The 15,416-nt window shown below is 40.8% G+C and overlaps 1 protein-coding gene across 1 annotated transcript in view; it reads right to left on the bottom strand.

Annotated features, from left to right (window-relative positions):
* Positions 1 to 15,416, bottom strand: part of MCF2 (MCF.2 cell line derived transforming sequence) — a 93,582-nt gene that overhangs the window by 68,862 nt on the left and 9,304 nt on the right. The window lies entirely within an intron of this gene.

Below are 15,416 nucleotides of genomic sequence, written 5' to 3'. Positions count from 1 at the left end.
TAATGCCTGTGGTTCCACATCTCATAGAAGCCATATTTTCCACTGCTCTCTGACACAAAGGGCCTTGAACGGCCTAGTACCGGGTGGTGTCAGGCTGATGACACATTACCCTCCTCAGTGCTCCTCAAACCGTACCATATGGATGCTGTTTACCAGAAGTGATCCTGCTCAAGGGCATTAGAAAAGGAAGTTCTCAGTGAATCCACAGTAGACAGAGTAGTGGGTATCCGTTACAGAATGACCCGCCCCTCACCTAAATACTCCGGACTTGAAACATCAAAAAATTAAGTGACACATTTATTTTCCTAAGACACACGCCATTAAAAATCTGCAATTTGTCAGGACATAAAAATCAATTCCGAACACTGTCTTGTAATTACGGAGAAAGAGCAGACTCCTGATAGGTCCCAGGCCAAGGCGTGTGCATTTACATTTCTGAGCCTCCACGTCCACACTGCTGAACAGTTATTTTTTGAATGCTACAAGAATGTGTTTGTGGCAGCCACAAACATGGGTTCCACACCGACACGTTTAGGTATGGAGATGTGGAGAAGGGATGAGAATGGGGATAATGCAGAGGACTAGAAGTCTCTCCGCCCTTAGAGGCCTGCAAAAGTGGCAATGCCCCACATGTGTCATACCACTTAAATGACACGGCATCAGACATGAAAACATTCCTATATAATAAGACCAAAATTTCTCCCCCATTCTGATCAGTAGGAAGATCTCTCAAGATAAATCAATGAATTTTATGTCAGATGGCACCCCTGGAAGCAGCAATATCTGCAGCTTGACTCCTCCCATTACCACTCAGGCTCGTGTGTAACCACAGAACTACAACTCTTTAATCCAGTCGTGTAACAAGAGGCATCAAGGCATAAAATAAAAAGCCAAGGGCTACGAGTGGAAGGACCTGGGCTTAGTGCCAGCTCGGCCACTGAGCAGCTCTGTGATCCTGAACAAGTCACACCCCACCACTTGCCTCACTGTCCCCCATTTCGGAAGTGGGCGAGATACAACAAATACTTTCTCGGGCCCCTTACATTCTAGGAGATTCAAGAGCAGGTAAAATCCAGAGTTACAAGGAAAACATACTGATGTTTCCATAGTAAAATGTCTCCCATGACTGTGCCAAAAAAGTCACATTTTCAGACTAATGAAAAAGGATGAGATAATGGTTGAAAGAGAAGATGTCACTACTTTAAGAAATGATCGAGTTCTAGATGGGAAACGGACTGAAGGGAGAGGAGACAGCAGAGGAAAGGAGACAGAAGACACGGGGTTATCAGTGAGCCGCCACAAACACGAGGTGAGATGGTTGCTGAGAACAGAGAGAGAGAGAGAAAAGGGACTTTGGGGACAAAGCTGACACTGAGTTACAGCCAGCCCCATATCTGACCCTCTTGAATTTCCACACATATTTCCTCCTGAAATAGAAAAGTGAGAACAGGGGTGCCTGGGTGGCTCAGTCGGTTGGGTGTCTGCTTTCGGCTGAGGTTGTGGTCCCAGGATGCTGGGATCAAGCCCCCTGTCAGGCTCCCTGCTCAACAGCGAGTCTGCTTCTCCCTCTCCTTCTCACTGCTGCTCCCTCTCCCTCTGCCTGCTGCTCTTGTTACTTGTGTTCTCTCTCTCTGTCAAATAAATAAATACATAAATATATAAATAAATAAAATCTTTAAAAATAAAAACATAAAACTGAGAACAAATATGACTTATAACTTTCCTCTAACTGACCCTTTAAACTCTTCTCATCTGGGCATGAGAAATAAAAAGCTTAGGTCACCAAAGCTGAATCAAGTTCACATTACAGCCTGTGTCTAGTTGACCAGACTCACGTTTGACAGGAGGCTTGTCAAGCTGGCCCACGTGGAAAGCTCAATTACTCACAAATCAAAGGCACACATTCTTCTTACTTTGGACTAGTTGCTCAACGGAAAAAGAGCTGACTGGGAAGCCAAACAAAGGGTACTAACTCCATAGGTAATCTGACAAACACCCTAAACCCTCCCGACGGAGCAGCTCTTCAGCTCTGCGGCAGAACCACGCACTTGTAGTCGAGCACAGACTCCAAACAGAAGACGAGAAAAGTGCTTGTCGATTCATTCAATCCACACACAGGATCAGGAAGCAAGAGAGACAAGCTTTTACTTCCTTGACCACAAATCACAAACTCATCAGTAATATATCTTTTTTTTTTAAGATGTATTTATTTATTTTAGAGAGAGAGCGAGGGAGCGAGAAAGCAAAAGTGGAGGAGCGGCAGAGGGAGAGGGAAAGAGGGAATCCCAAGCAGACTCCCCACTGAGTGCAGAACCCGACGCGGGGCTCGATCTCACAACCCAAGCCGAAACCAAGAGTCGGACACTCCACTGATTGAGCCACCCAGGTGCCCCTCATATTACTTTTTTTTGTTTTGTTTTTTACTTATATTTCTTTTATAAAAGATAGTTGTGCAGGGGCGCCTGGCTGGCTCAGTCAGTGGAACCTGAGACTCTTGGTCTCAGGTCGTGAGTTTGAGCTCCACACCGGGTGTAGAGATTACTTAAAAAAGAAAAACGGATTGGGGCACCTGGGTGGCGCAGTTAGGTGTCTGACTCTTGGTTTCAGCTTGGGTCCTGATCTCAGTGTTGGGAGATCAGGCCCTGAACCGGGCTCATGCTCGGCACAGCATCTGCTTGAGACTCTCTCTCCCTCTCTCTCTCTCTCTCTCTCTCTCTGTCCCTCCCTCTCGTGCTCTCTCTCTCTCTCAAATACATTAATAAATCTTTTTTTAAAAAAAAGGATTTGTGCAAATGAGGAGACAAGCTCAGAATTCAAATACGAAGAATTTAAAAGTCCTAAAACGCGTGGAAATAAATAATATATTTTGGAGGGATGGTTCACAGAGGAAGGTATACCCACCAATCAGTTGATTTATATTGGTTATATCCCTTGCAGAGATGGAGAACCCTTGTCACCTTGATACAAGGTGCCCTTCATAGTTTTTAAAGATTGATTTTGTATTCATTCACTTTTTTAAACAAACTTGAAAGTGCACTGAGCACTGTTCCGACTCAAGGTAGAATCTAGTAGCTTTAGAAGAAGCTTTTACAGTGTCACCTATTTGGTACCCTAACCACCTTCAGACAATCTAAAATCTGCACTCAGAAGAATATACTCAATTAGCTCTAATGCAAATTACTAACTAGATATGTCTCCATGACCTCCCATTTTCTTCCGGGAAGAGTATCATTCCAAACTATATCAAGAATGTTTATAAACAATCTTTTGCAAGGAACTCCATTATTTTTACAGCCTGAAATTCTTAACAATGATGCTTACTTTTAGTAATCATCTCTTTGAAAGTTCCCTATTGCTGATGTGCAGAACTCAGATAAAATTAGGTTTTGAGTCCTAAATCCTGTTGCAAGGCAGATGGGATTCTACGAGGGTAATTTTCCCCTTTCAATATGAAAGGCAGATACACTATCCATCTGTAAACAGTAATGACTTAGCACATGCAACAAACTGAAGTGCTGTCTTGATTTGTGTTATGCTTTAAAAAGTGGAATAAACAAAAGGGTAATTCTGAAACCATCACAAAATGAATTCCCATTACGCCACAACAGAGCAAACTACGCCGGATTCTGTTCTACAACAAAGGTACAGTATGAAAGACTCACATAATTCTGTACTAAAACAGCCAAGATTCTTGCTAAATCCTTCTGCTAACAACATACTGGAGCCTGCTTTCAATCCACCATAATTCAATTCACCAAACATCTACTGGGTTTCTATTTGTTTCCCTCTGCTGGGTGCTGTGGCTCACTGGAATATAAACAAGAGGTTCTCACCTTAAAAAGCTTAAAAATTAACAGAAGATATGACAACCGGCCATAAAATATAGGACAGTATCTGCTGTAAGAGAAACATACGATAGAGGGTATGGGGGGTAAGATTATTACATCTAAGTTGAGCAAGTGAGAAAAAGGAAACTTTCATAGATGATGTGACATCCGAGCTGGGCCTTGAAAATTGATTAGGATTCAAACACATGGACAGGGGACCAGAGGACATGCCAGGTAAAAGAAGCAAGGTGCCAATGCAGGAGTAGGTGAGGGCATCGGGGACTGTACGTAGCCTGATATGGTTTGAGTTTAGAGCATGGGCTAGTCCAGCTACAGCCAGAAAGCGAGACTAGAAGCAAAAGTGGAGAACTCCGCAGGCCTCCAGAAGAGGAGAGCAGGCTTCTGAAATCCTCTGATCCAGGACCACTGACTTAGCACAAAGATATTTTCCAAGCAGGTAATTCCTGCAACACTGCGGCAGGGATGTAGCAACTGGTGGATTCCATAATCAATTAGCTACTAACTTACAGTAGAACCTCGGACAATTCACTGAAGGTCTGCATGACTCAGGTCGTTTAAAAGCACCTATACAACAAAATGTGTGGGAAGAAAAAGGAAAGTGAAAGTCCCTCTTTCGTGTGTTATAAACCCCAGGTAAAACCTGACTTGAATACTATTCTAAAATACTCATTTTTTTTTCACTGTTAACATTTCTGAAATCTGGGGATACCTTGCATTCACCTTCACATTTTATTCGGTTTCTCATTTTCCCATCCAAAACCCTATGTTAAGGAGACAAACCATGAGAGACTCTTAACTCTAGGAAACGAACTGAGGGTTGCTGGAGGGGAGGGGAGGGGGGATAGGGTAACTGGATGATGGGCATTAAGGAGGCACATGATGAGATGAACACTGGGTGTTATATGCAACTGATGAATTACTGAACACTACATCTGAAACTAATGATGTACTATATGTTGGCTAATTGAATTTAAATTTTTTTAAAAACCTATATTAACTACCTTAGAACAAATCAATTACAAATACGAAAAGGAGGGGCGCCTGGGTGGCACAGCGGTTAAGCGCCTGCCTTCGGCTCAGGGCGTGATCCCGGGGTTATGGGATCGAGCCCCACATCAGGCTCTTCAGCTATGAGCCAGCTTCTTCCTCTCCCGCTCCCCCTGCTTGTGTTCCCTCTCTCGCTGGCTGTCTCTATCTCCGTCAAATAAATAAATAAAATCTTTAAAAAAAAAAAAAACAAATACGAAAAGGAAAAACAGGAAATTATAAAATAAATTCCCAACCTCTTTGGGGTTGAGATATATACACACACACATATATATCATTAGATGGATATAGATATATTAGATATAGATAGATATATAGATATATTACATATGACACATATATGTCATTAGATTTCACAACTGTCATTTTTTTTTAACTAGGCTCCATGCCTAATGTGGGGCTTGAACTCACAACCCTGAGAGATTAAGAGTCAGATGCTCTACCGACTGAGCCAGCCAGGCGCCCCCACAACTGTTGTCTTAGATGTCATATACTACAAGATAATGTGGCATGAAAAAAGAAATCAAAACCATCCATTCGGTATGATGTCAACTATGTATCTATTTAACAAAATCTGTAAAGAAATAAACTTCAATGTTAATAGGGTTTTTTCTCTGGGCCATAAAATTCATTTGGGGGGCATATATTCCACATTTCTTTTGCAATGATCAAGTTGACTTTTTTGAGACTATTTTTTTAGAGCAGTTTTAGGTTTACAGCAAAATTGAGGGGAAAATACAGAGAGCTGCCATATACCCTTTACCCCTACGTAGGCACAGTCTTTCCCATTGTCAACATCCCCCACCAGAGTGGTACATGTCACAATTGAGGAAACTAAATTGACACATCATTATCAATTGATTTTTGACAAGGACAAGACAATTCAATGAAGAAAAAACAACATCCCCATTTTCAACAAATGCGGATGGGACAACAGGATATGCACATTCAAAAGAAAAAAGTTGTCGGGGAAAAAAAAAAGTTGGACCCCTACCTTACACCACATATAAAAATGAACTCAAAATGGATCAAACATTGAAATGTAAGATCAAAAAGAATAAAACTCTTAAATTATAGGAATAAATCTTTGGGACCTTGTGTTAAGCAAAACCTTCATATATATGGCATCAAAAGCACAAGCAAGAAAAAACTGTTACTTTGACTTTGTCAAAATTTAAACTTTTGTGCTTCAAAGGACACTAACAAGAAACTAAAGACAATCCACAGAAAGGTAGAATATATTTGCAGATTATTTACCTGTTCAGGAATATGTATCTAGAATACATAAAGAACACTTACTAATCAAAAATAAAAAGGCCGGGGCACCTGGGTGGCACAGCGGTTAAGCGTCTGCCTTTGGCTCAGGGCGTGAACCCGGCGTTATGGGATCGAGCCCCACATCAGGCTCCTCCGCTGGGAGCCTGCTTCTTCCTCTCCCACTCCCCCTGCCTGTGTTCCCTCTCTCGCTGGCTGTCTCTATCGCTGTCGAATAAATAAATAAAATCTTTAAAAAAATAAAATAAAAAAAAATAAAAAGGCAAATAGCACAATTAAAAATGGGCACAGGATTTGAATACATACCTCCAAAGAAGATATAAAAATGGCCAATAAGCACATGCAAAGATGCTCGACATCCTTTCGTCATTATGGACATGCATATCAAGACCACAGTGAGATGCCACTTCACACTCATAATCAAAGATGGACAAGAACAAGTGTTAGCAAGTATGTGGACAAATTAGAAGCCTCATACACTGTTCACGGGAATATAAAATGGTTTAGCCCCTGTGAAAAACAGTCGTGTAATTCCTCAAAAAGCTAAATGGAGAGTTTCCATATGACCCCGCAATTTTACTTGTAGGTATATGCCCCCCAAAAAATGAAAACAAGGGTGCCTGGCTGGATCAGTCAAAGGAGTATGTGACTCTTGATCTCGGGGTTGTGTGTTCAAGCCCCACATTGGGTGTAGAGATTACTAAAAAATAAAGTCTTGAAAAAAAGGAAAACATACATCTAGACAAAAACACACACAGGAACGTTAATAGCATTATTCGTAATAACCAAAAGGTAGAAACAACACAAATACCCACCAACTGAAGAATGGATAAACGAAATGTGGTATATCGATACAATGCAGTATTATTTGGCAATAAAGTAACGAAGGACTGACACATGCTACAGCATGGACAGATCTTGAAAATATTTTACTAAGTGAAAGAAGCCACAAATTGTGTTATTCCATTTATAGGAAATATCCAGAATAAGCATAGAGAAAGACAGAAAGTAGTCTGGTGTTTGCTTAGGGCTAGGGAAATGGGGCATTTGGGGGCATGATAGCAGAAGGGTACAGAGTTTCTTTTAGGAATGATGAAATGTCCTAAATTGATTGCAGTGACAGTTACACAACTCCGTGAATGTGCTAAAAACACTGAATTTTACACTTCAAATGGGTAAATTGTGTGGTCAGTGAATTATATCTCAATAAAACTTACAAAAAAAGAAATGAGGGGAATAATTACTGTGAGAAAAATGTTCACTGGAGCAAAGGATGCACCTTTTTCTACTTCTCCTTCCTAAGGAATTTAATCATGAAAAACAAACAGAAGTGATCCCGACTTTTGGAAATACATGTTAAGCAAAAAAAAGATGAAGGTTGTGCATAAAGATAAGCCACAGTGATGTAAATACACAAAAGTCTGGTTTTTTTTTTCACAAAATAAATATTTCTTATAGAGGCAATACAGCATAGTACTTCTGAGTACATGTTCCAGGGACAAAGTGCCTGGATTCCAATTTCAGCTCAAGCACTTGCAAGTTGTATGACCTTAGACAACCTGCTTAAACAGGTGTCTCAGTTTCCTTTATGGGTAAAATGACGAAAATGATAGTCCCTGTTTCACAGGGTGATTGTAATGAGTAAGTTTGTTAATACAAAGACTTGGAACACTGCCTAGTATATGGTAAGTGCTCGATAAATGTTAAATTGTTAAACAATAAAGAAAAAACAACGTGGTAATGTTAAAGGTACAGTGTACAAGGGAGCATTTGGGAAGCGGCAGACAATGACTGGGTTAGCAGCGCGGGTCTGCAAAGATTTAAATTCCCATCTTCCCCAGTCATAAGTGCGCCAGGGCCAGAATACCACTTCCATCTTTTAGTTCCTCTGCAAACAGGGGAATATGTCATGGTTCCTTGTCCGTATCTCACGTCTTGTACGCAAGGAAAACTCCTAGAAGATCTCATATTTGAATATAAAACTTGAACTTCTGGGGCACCTGGGTGGCTCAGTTGGTTAAGCGTCTGACTTCAGCTCAGGTTGTGATGTTGTGGGGTGGGAGGAGGCAGGCTCCGTGCTCAACAGGGAGTCTGCTTCTCCCTCTCCCTCTGCCCCTCCCCTCCAACTCATGCTCTTGCCCTCTCCCTCTCTCTTCTCTCAAATAAATAAAAATCATTAAAAAAAAATAAAAGACTTGAACTTTCAAGTCTGAAAAACACAGAGGAGCCTCCCTTATTGGTTACATGGGGAACTAAAAATCCTGAAAAACCCTCCTGTTCCAAAACACAAAAGCATGGTGGGAAAAATTAAATTAAATCTCCTTTCAAATGCATGGCTAAACTGGCAGGAAGAAAGGGAAATCCTCAGAGGCCAAAACCGTTTCAAGGGCGCATATCCTGAGAGAGAAGCCAACTGCGAATGGCAGCCACCCTATGGCATCGGCCAGTTCCCAGGTGACTTAGAACTTGATCGGAATGGTCATGCGCTGGTGGAGATTCAAAGCCTACAGCACTGGGAATCAGATCAGAGGAAATATAGGAGAATATCTTATATAAACAGAATACAAGCAGTACAAAGCTTAAAAGACAGATAATTTAGGCTACATGAAATTCAAAATTTTCTTTCACCAAAAGACAACATAAAGAAAATGATGAGATAAGCCACGAATCACGTGCAGATATCTGCAACACACACAGTGACAAATAGAATCAAGGATATTTGAAAGATTATAAGTCAATAAGAAAAGACAAATTACCCCCACAGAAAAGCGAGAAGAATAACACAGGCATTTCACAAAGAAGAAACATTTAAAAAGATCCTTGATTGCATTTGTAATGTGTGAAATGCAAATCTCAAGGACAATAAGATAATCTTTTATCCCAACCACTTAGGCAACAATTTAAAAAAAATCAACATTAGCAAGCACCAAAATGTGCAACAGCATAATCACAGATCGGTTTTGGTTTTGGCCTTGGCGTTTACCACAGATTTCTTTTCTCATGAAGCATCCATTTTGAAAGACCACCCTAAAAACTGTTTCAGAGACAGTAATAAGAGAACAAATCAGGTAGAGTTTTTACCCTGATAGAGCTGAAGGGTAAATACGATGACCTGACCCGGTCTAAAATGGAAAAAAAAATCAGATGTGGCAACAAAGACCAAAGGAAATCTGAGGTTCCTTTAAAGACATGCAGAATGTCAAGTCAGGGGCACCTGGGTGGCACAGCGGTTAGGCGTCTGCCTTTGGCTCAGGGCGTGATCCCAGCGTTATGGGATCGAGCCCCACGTCAGGCTCCTCCGCTATGAGCCTGCTTCTTCCTCTCCCACTCCCCCTGCTTGTGTTCCCTCTCTCGCTGGCTGTCTCTCTCTGTCAAATTAATAAATAAAATCTTCAAAAAAAAAAAAAGAAAAAAGAATGTCAAGTCAAACATTTGGAAGCAGGGCCTGAGTACCTACTATGCATTCAGTGTCATTTTAGCACATGTTTACACAGCCCATGATAACGACTAGATTCCAATTCGGGGAAGCACGTCCACAGATCTGGCTGTCCTCAGATGCTCAACCTTTTAATTGTGCTTTGAAGGAAGGAACCGTGGGATGATTTTACCCCCAGTCGCACGAAGTGTAATTCTAGGGGAGGATGGGAAGCAGAAGGAAGAAATGAGAGGAGGAAGGAAAGAAGAGGAATACAAAACAGGAATCCACATTTCAACACATTAGGTGTCTTTCATTTATCTATCAGCCACAAAAACAAATGGGTTGGGGCGCCTGGGTAGCTCAGTCATTAAGCGTCTGCCTTCGGCTCAGGTCATGATCCCGCATCGGGCTCCCTGCTCGGCGGGAAGCCTGCTTCTCCCTCTCACACTCCCCTTGCTTGTGTTCCCTCTCTCGCTGTCTCTGTCTCTCAAATAAATAAATAAAATCTTCAAAAAAAAAAATGGGTTGATGCCTTAACCTATGCTGAATATCTCTTGGGACTCAAATTTCAGCATATGAGTTTCAGGTCATGACTCCATGTTAACTCTAAGGTCGATGGACTCTGCCCTGCTTCCAAGGAGGACAACATGGCAGCGATCGGACATACTTGTGGGCCCTGCAGATGAAAGGGGAACTATTCATTTCTGTAACTTTTGCAAATACTGATGTTTATGTGTTTATGCACATGCACATAGTACACGAAAGTGAAAATTTTAGATATTGCAGTTAAAATGGCTGGTTTTGAAAGGTCCCTCTTCCATCTTTAAAATCACTTGCAAAGTCAGTCTGCAGCATGAAGGAGCTCACAGTGACAGGAAAAGATAAAAACTGCAGTAGGAAGCCTCTTCTTACTCTTCCAGCATGAAAGCTCTTTCGTGACTTGATCATGTATCTTAAAATTTGCAGCCCCTTAGTCAACTATATTCAAAAAATTAATGAAATAAAATAAATTTACAGTGCCCCCAAAATGACACAAGCTTTGTTGATGCCTGAACTATGGTAAAAGCACTTTTAAAACTGTATTGGCATCCTCTTCAAAACTATACAATTGTTAGGGAAAGAAATGTCTTTGGGGGGTATCTGTCTGGCTCTGTCCATAGAGTATGCGACTCTTGACCCAGGGGTTGTGAGTTCGAGCCCCACGTTGGGTGTAGAGAGGACTTAAAATCTTTGAAAATAAATATCTTTGAGAATTAGCTCCCTTGGGTACTTCCGAAGGCACAGTTAAAAAAAAAAAAAAACCCTCCTCATCACACAATTTTAAATGTTCCAATTTATTCCTTCACAAAAGAAATTTAGGGAAAAGGCATGTAAATCAAAGGGGCATCATCCTATTCACCCAAATCATCCCGTTTCAGTACCCACAGTACAAATGAGCAGGGACATGTTTGAACATGAGCTTAAAGATAAATTTACTACCCGGCCACTACAGCCACTGCCACCGGCAAATAATTCTGAACATACTACCTCAGCAATAGGTAAATACTAACATTAGCCACTTTTAAAATTTTTATTATAACTTCAGGCCTTTCAAGAGCAGCTATTTAAATCATAAGCTATAAAAGTAGACAAGATGACCCACTGATGTCAGAACTCACAATATCCATGTAGACATAGGACTAAATGCCAGATCCCCTATGTCGTGGCTAGGCATCTCTTCTTGCGTTCAGAAAAACTAATTTTGAATTACACAGCATCTGCAACGGTAAATCCAATTAAAATGACTTACTTTAGCTCATAAGGCATGCAGAAGAACACACAACATCTGTTCACGGTCCTTGGAATGTGTTAACTAAGGAAGCAAACCTGACCCTCTTTTGTAAACTGTCAAGTGCAAAACGGCAAATAAAAGCCGGGCTGGCTGCTGCTTTTTGCTGCGATGAATCACACGATGCAGCTTGCAGTTGCAAACTCAAAGATGTCCCTCAGATGCACATACTACTTTTAAGTGTCATCAAAGAGCTTGAGAATATCTAATCACACCATTTCAGTTTAAACAGAGGAAATGTCATTTAAAATCATTCCCTATGGTTTTTCTTATCAGACCGTATGTTGAACAGCTGAACAGCTAATGCCTCAACTTCACTAACGGTGCACAATGGTGCAAATGAAGGCTTGAGGGACAGAAAACCCACAACGTCCCCCACACGTGAAGGTAACTGTCTGGCTGACAGCAGCAGCATACGCTGAGCCAGCCGCAGTATATTTGAAGAGGCAGCTCAAACCACGACCAGACCAGACTTTCTGGCCACAAAGTTATTTAAAATTAATATTCCAGTAGCATCTACAAGCTTTCTATTTTGCCTAGAAGCTTCAGAAAGAGAGTCATTAGCAACTTGCTAAAAAGGAAGTCAGTATATAATTACATATAATACATATGAAATATGTGTATAATATAGACACATATAAAAAAAATCTATACGACTTGATTTTAAGACTTGATTTCCAGTGAAAAAAAAATGTTGTCAGGGAACTGTCTTGCGGGCGGTGGGAAGTGATAAGTTGATTTTTTAAAGTTCAAACATCTACTTCCTACGAAGTAAGAGATCATTTGAATATCAATAAATTAATAATGGTGACACTGAAATTAGATTTTAAAGCCATTGGTTCTTTACATCTATAAATATATATCAGACAAATGAGGATCAATTTCTTAAATAATGTCTATATTAGAATCTCCTGTTAAAAAAAAAAAAAAAAAGAATCTCCGGTTAATGCTAATTACTTTCCTAAGTAGCTGGAGGTGGTCTCAATACAAAATTGGGCCAGTCTCTATCGAGGAAATACAGAAAGAGTAAATAAATTGTATGTACTTATTCAGACATAAGCAGTGTGAATAACTGTGTTAAGAATACATCATTCTCAAAAACAACAGCTTCTCCATGGGTTCATTGAAACTATGAGCCCACGAAGGCAAAACTGGACAAATGCTTTCTCTGTGCTGAACAGATGCAATAGCCTCTTTGTGCTCTAGAAAGGAAAACGTTTAAATAACACAACAGACTGATTTCATATATTTTGTTTCCCGTACTCTTGCATCAAAAATTTCATAATGAGGGGCGCCTGGGTGGCACAGCGGTTAAGCGTCTGCCTTCGGCTCAGGGCGTGATCCCGGCGTTATGGGATCGAGCCCCACATCAGGCTCTTCCGCTGGGAGCCTGCTTCTTCCTCTCCCACTCCCCCTGCTTGTGTTCCCTCTCTCGCTGGCTGTCTCTATCTCTGTCAAATAAATAAATAAAATCTTAAAAAAAAAATTTCATAATGAAATCATTTAAAAATAAACACATTCACATGTAAGCCACATACTGGCCTACGGGATATGATCCCAGTTTGGTAAAATACCTAGATATATGTGGATTCTTTCATTGTTGTTCTCACCAGTTAGGAATAAGCTCCCTGAGGGGCTCCTGGGTGGCTCAGTCGTTAAGAGTCTGCCTTCAGCTCAGGGCATGATCCTGGAGTCCTGGGATTGAGCCCCACATCCGGCTCCTCCACTGGGAGCCTGCTTCTTCCTCTCCCACTTCCCCTGCTTGTGTTCCCTCTCTCGCTGGCTGTCTCTCTCTGTGTCAAATAAGTAAATAAAATCTTTAAAAAGAAAAGAAAAGAAAAGAAAAGAAAAGAAAAGAAAAGAAAAGAAAAGAAAAGAAAAGAAAAGAAAAGAAAGAACCTCCCTGAAGGCAGGGATTTTTGTCTGTTTTGTTGACTGACATATCCCAACAGTGTCTAGCCCATAGGAGGTGATCAATAAATGTTTACTGAATTGAATTGATATATCTGTGTCCATAGAAAATTTCCTCTGGTCACAAACCCGAACTGTTAGTAGTGCTTTCCTCCAGAGAGTACGACTGGGCTAGGCACAAGGGTGACGTTCACTTACTAGTTTATGGGCATATGTTGCTCAGATGTTTTACAAAGATCATATATAAATAATTTAAACAGGGGTGCCTGGATGGCTCCGTTGGTGGAGTATATGACTCTTGATCTCAGGGTGTAGAAATTACTTAAAAAAAAAATTTTTTTTAATTAAAAATTTAATTTTAAATTTAATTTTATTTTTATATATAATATGTATATACTATATAATACATATAATTAAATTTTATTTAATTAAAATTTAATTTTAAATTTAATTAAAAGTAAACACAGAAGAAAATGGAAAAATAAAAGATAATTCCTTTCCAAAAACAACCAAACAAAAAACACGCCATCCATGGGAAAAAAGGAGTGCCTAAGGCATTCGGCAAGGAGGAGAGAGATAAAGAGAAGGAAGCAAGAAGAGAAAGGGATGAAGGGCCAAAAAATACCTCAGGAAAATGAGGCGTGGCAGGTGGCAAGGGACAGGCGGAAGACCTCCACCCAAGAGGGTGCCGTCCCAGGTTGCTGGGCCTCGCCTAGCCTAGTCTCCAGTGGTGTTTATTTCTGAGCAAGGCTGTGGAGCTTTTCCATCCCCCCACCTCCCACTTTCAGATGAAAAACCACCCAATGGAGACAGTGGGTTTTCCTAATACAACAGCAGGAGCAGCCAGTGTCTTGGGAACCCAGTATGTGAGAGAAATTTTGAGAGGGACCCAACCATTCCAGAGAGAGAACTACACATGGATGGTGATTTACTCTAAGTACAAAGAGGGATAAATCAATGTTTCTTCCTTCTTCAAGCAACAGCAGAACTGGCCTAAGCTTTCCTGTCTAGGCCCCGTGATCTATTTTCCTAAAAGACATCTCCTGCCACAGGGATGGGGATCACACGTTGACTGACAGTCTTGTCTAGCCTGGAAAGGTCTTTACAGATACCTAGTCAATGCGGTATCAAAACGCGTACCTCTCACTTGCCCTGCTGTTGTCCCATCCTGGTCCCACACAGACAAAAACTCTTGTGGATATTTACATTTTTGCTTCTTAAGCTTTAAGCAGGGTCTCTAGAATAAGTCTCCTAATAGGAATGAGTTAATATATTGCAATCTTTCTACACTCATGAAAAACTACAGATGAATAACCATCCCAAATGAGCATTGAGGGGCCAGAATGCATCACAGTAAATAATTCCCAAATACCTTAAATGTGAATACCCCATATTTAGGAAAAACTCAACTAGTACTACTATAGACATGTCGATCAGACACTCCCTAAACCGATCTACAAATTCAATGTGATTCCTGGCAAAATCCCAGCTAGTTTTTTATGCAGACAATGACAAGCTAATCCTAAAATTAATATGGAAACGCAAGGGTCGCAGAATGGCAACAACAATCTTAAAAAAGAACAAAGTTGAAAAATTCACACTTTCAGGGGCGCCTGGGTGGCACAGCGGTTAAGCGTCTGCCTTCGGCTCAGGGCATGATCCTGGCGTTATGGGATCGAGCCCCACATCAGGCTCCTCCGCTATGAGCCTGCTTCTTCCTCTCCCACTCCCCCTGCTTGTGTTCCCTCTCTCGCTGGCTGTCTCTATCTCTGTCAAATAAATAAATAAAATCTTTAAAAAAAAAAAAAATTCACACTTTCAGATTTCACATTTTCATACATGGCTACAGTAATCAGGACAGCAATACAGGTATAATTTAGACTTAGGGACAGATCAGTGGACTTAAATTGAGAGTCCAGAAATAAACCCTTACATTATGGTCAACTGATGTTAAGCCAGGGTACTAAGACATTTCAGTGGGAAAGAATATTCTTTCAATAAACAATGCAAGGAACACCTGGATATTGCACACGCAAAAGAAGAAAGCCCTAACTCACGTAATGCACAAAAATCAACTCAAAATAGATCA

The sequence above is a fragment of the Ursus americanus genome, chromosome X (genome assembly GCF_024610735.1).
Source record: "Ursus americanus isolate L20-20 chromosome X, mUrsAme1.1.p, whole genome shotgun sequence".
Lineage (NCBI taxonomy): Eukaryota > Metazoa > Chordata > Mammalia > Carnivora > Ursidae > Ursus > Ursus americanus.
The sequence above is the reverse complement of the archived record's forward strand: the minus strand, read 5'-3'. Positions and strand labels throughout refer to the sequence as shown.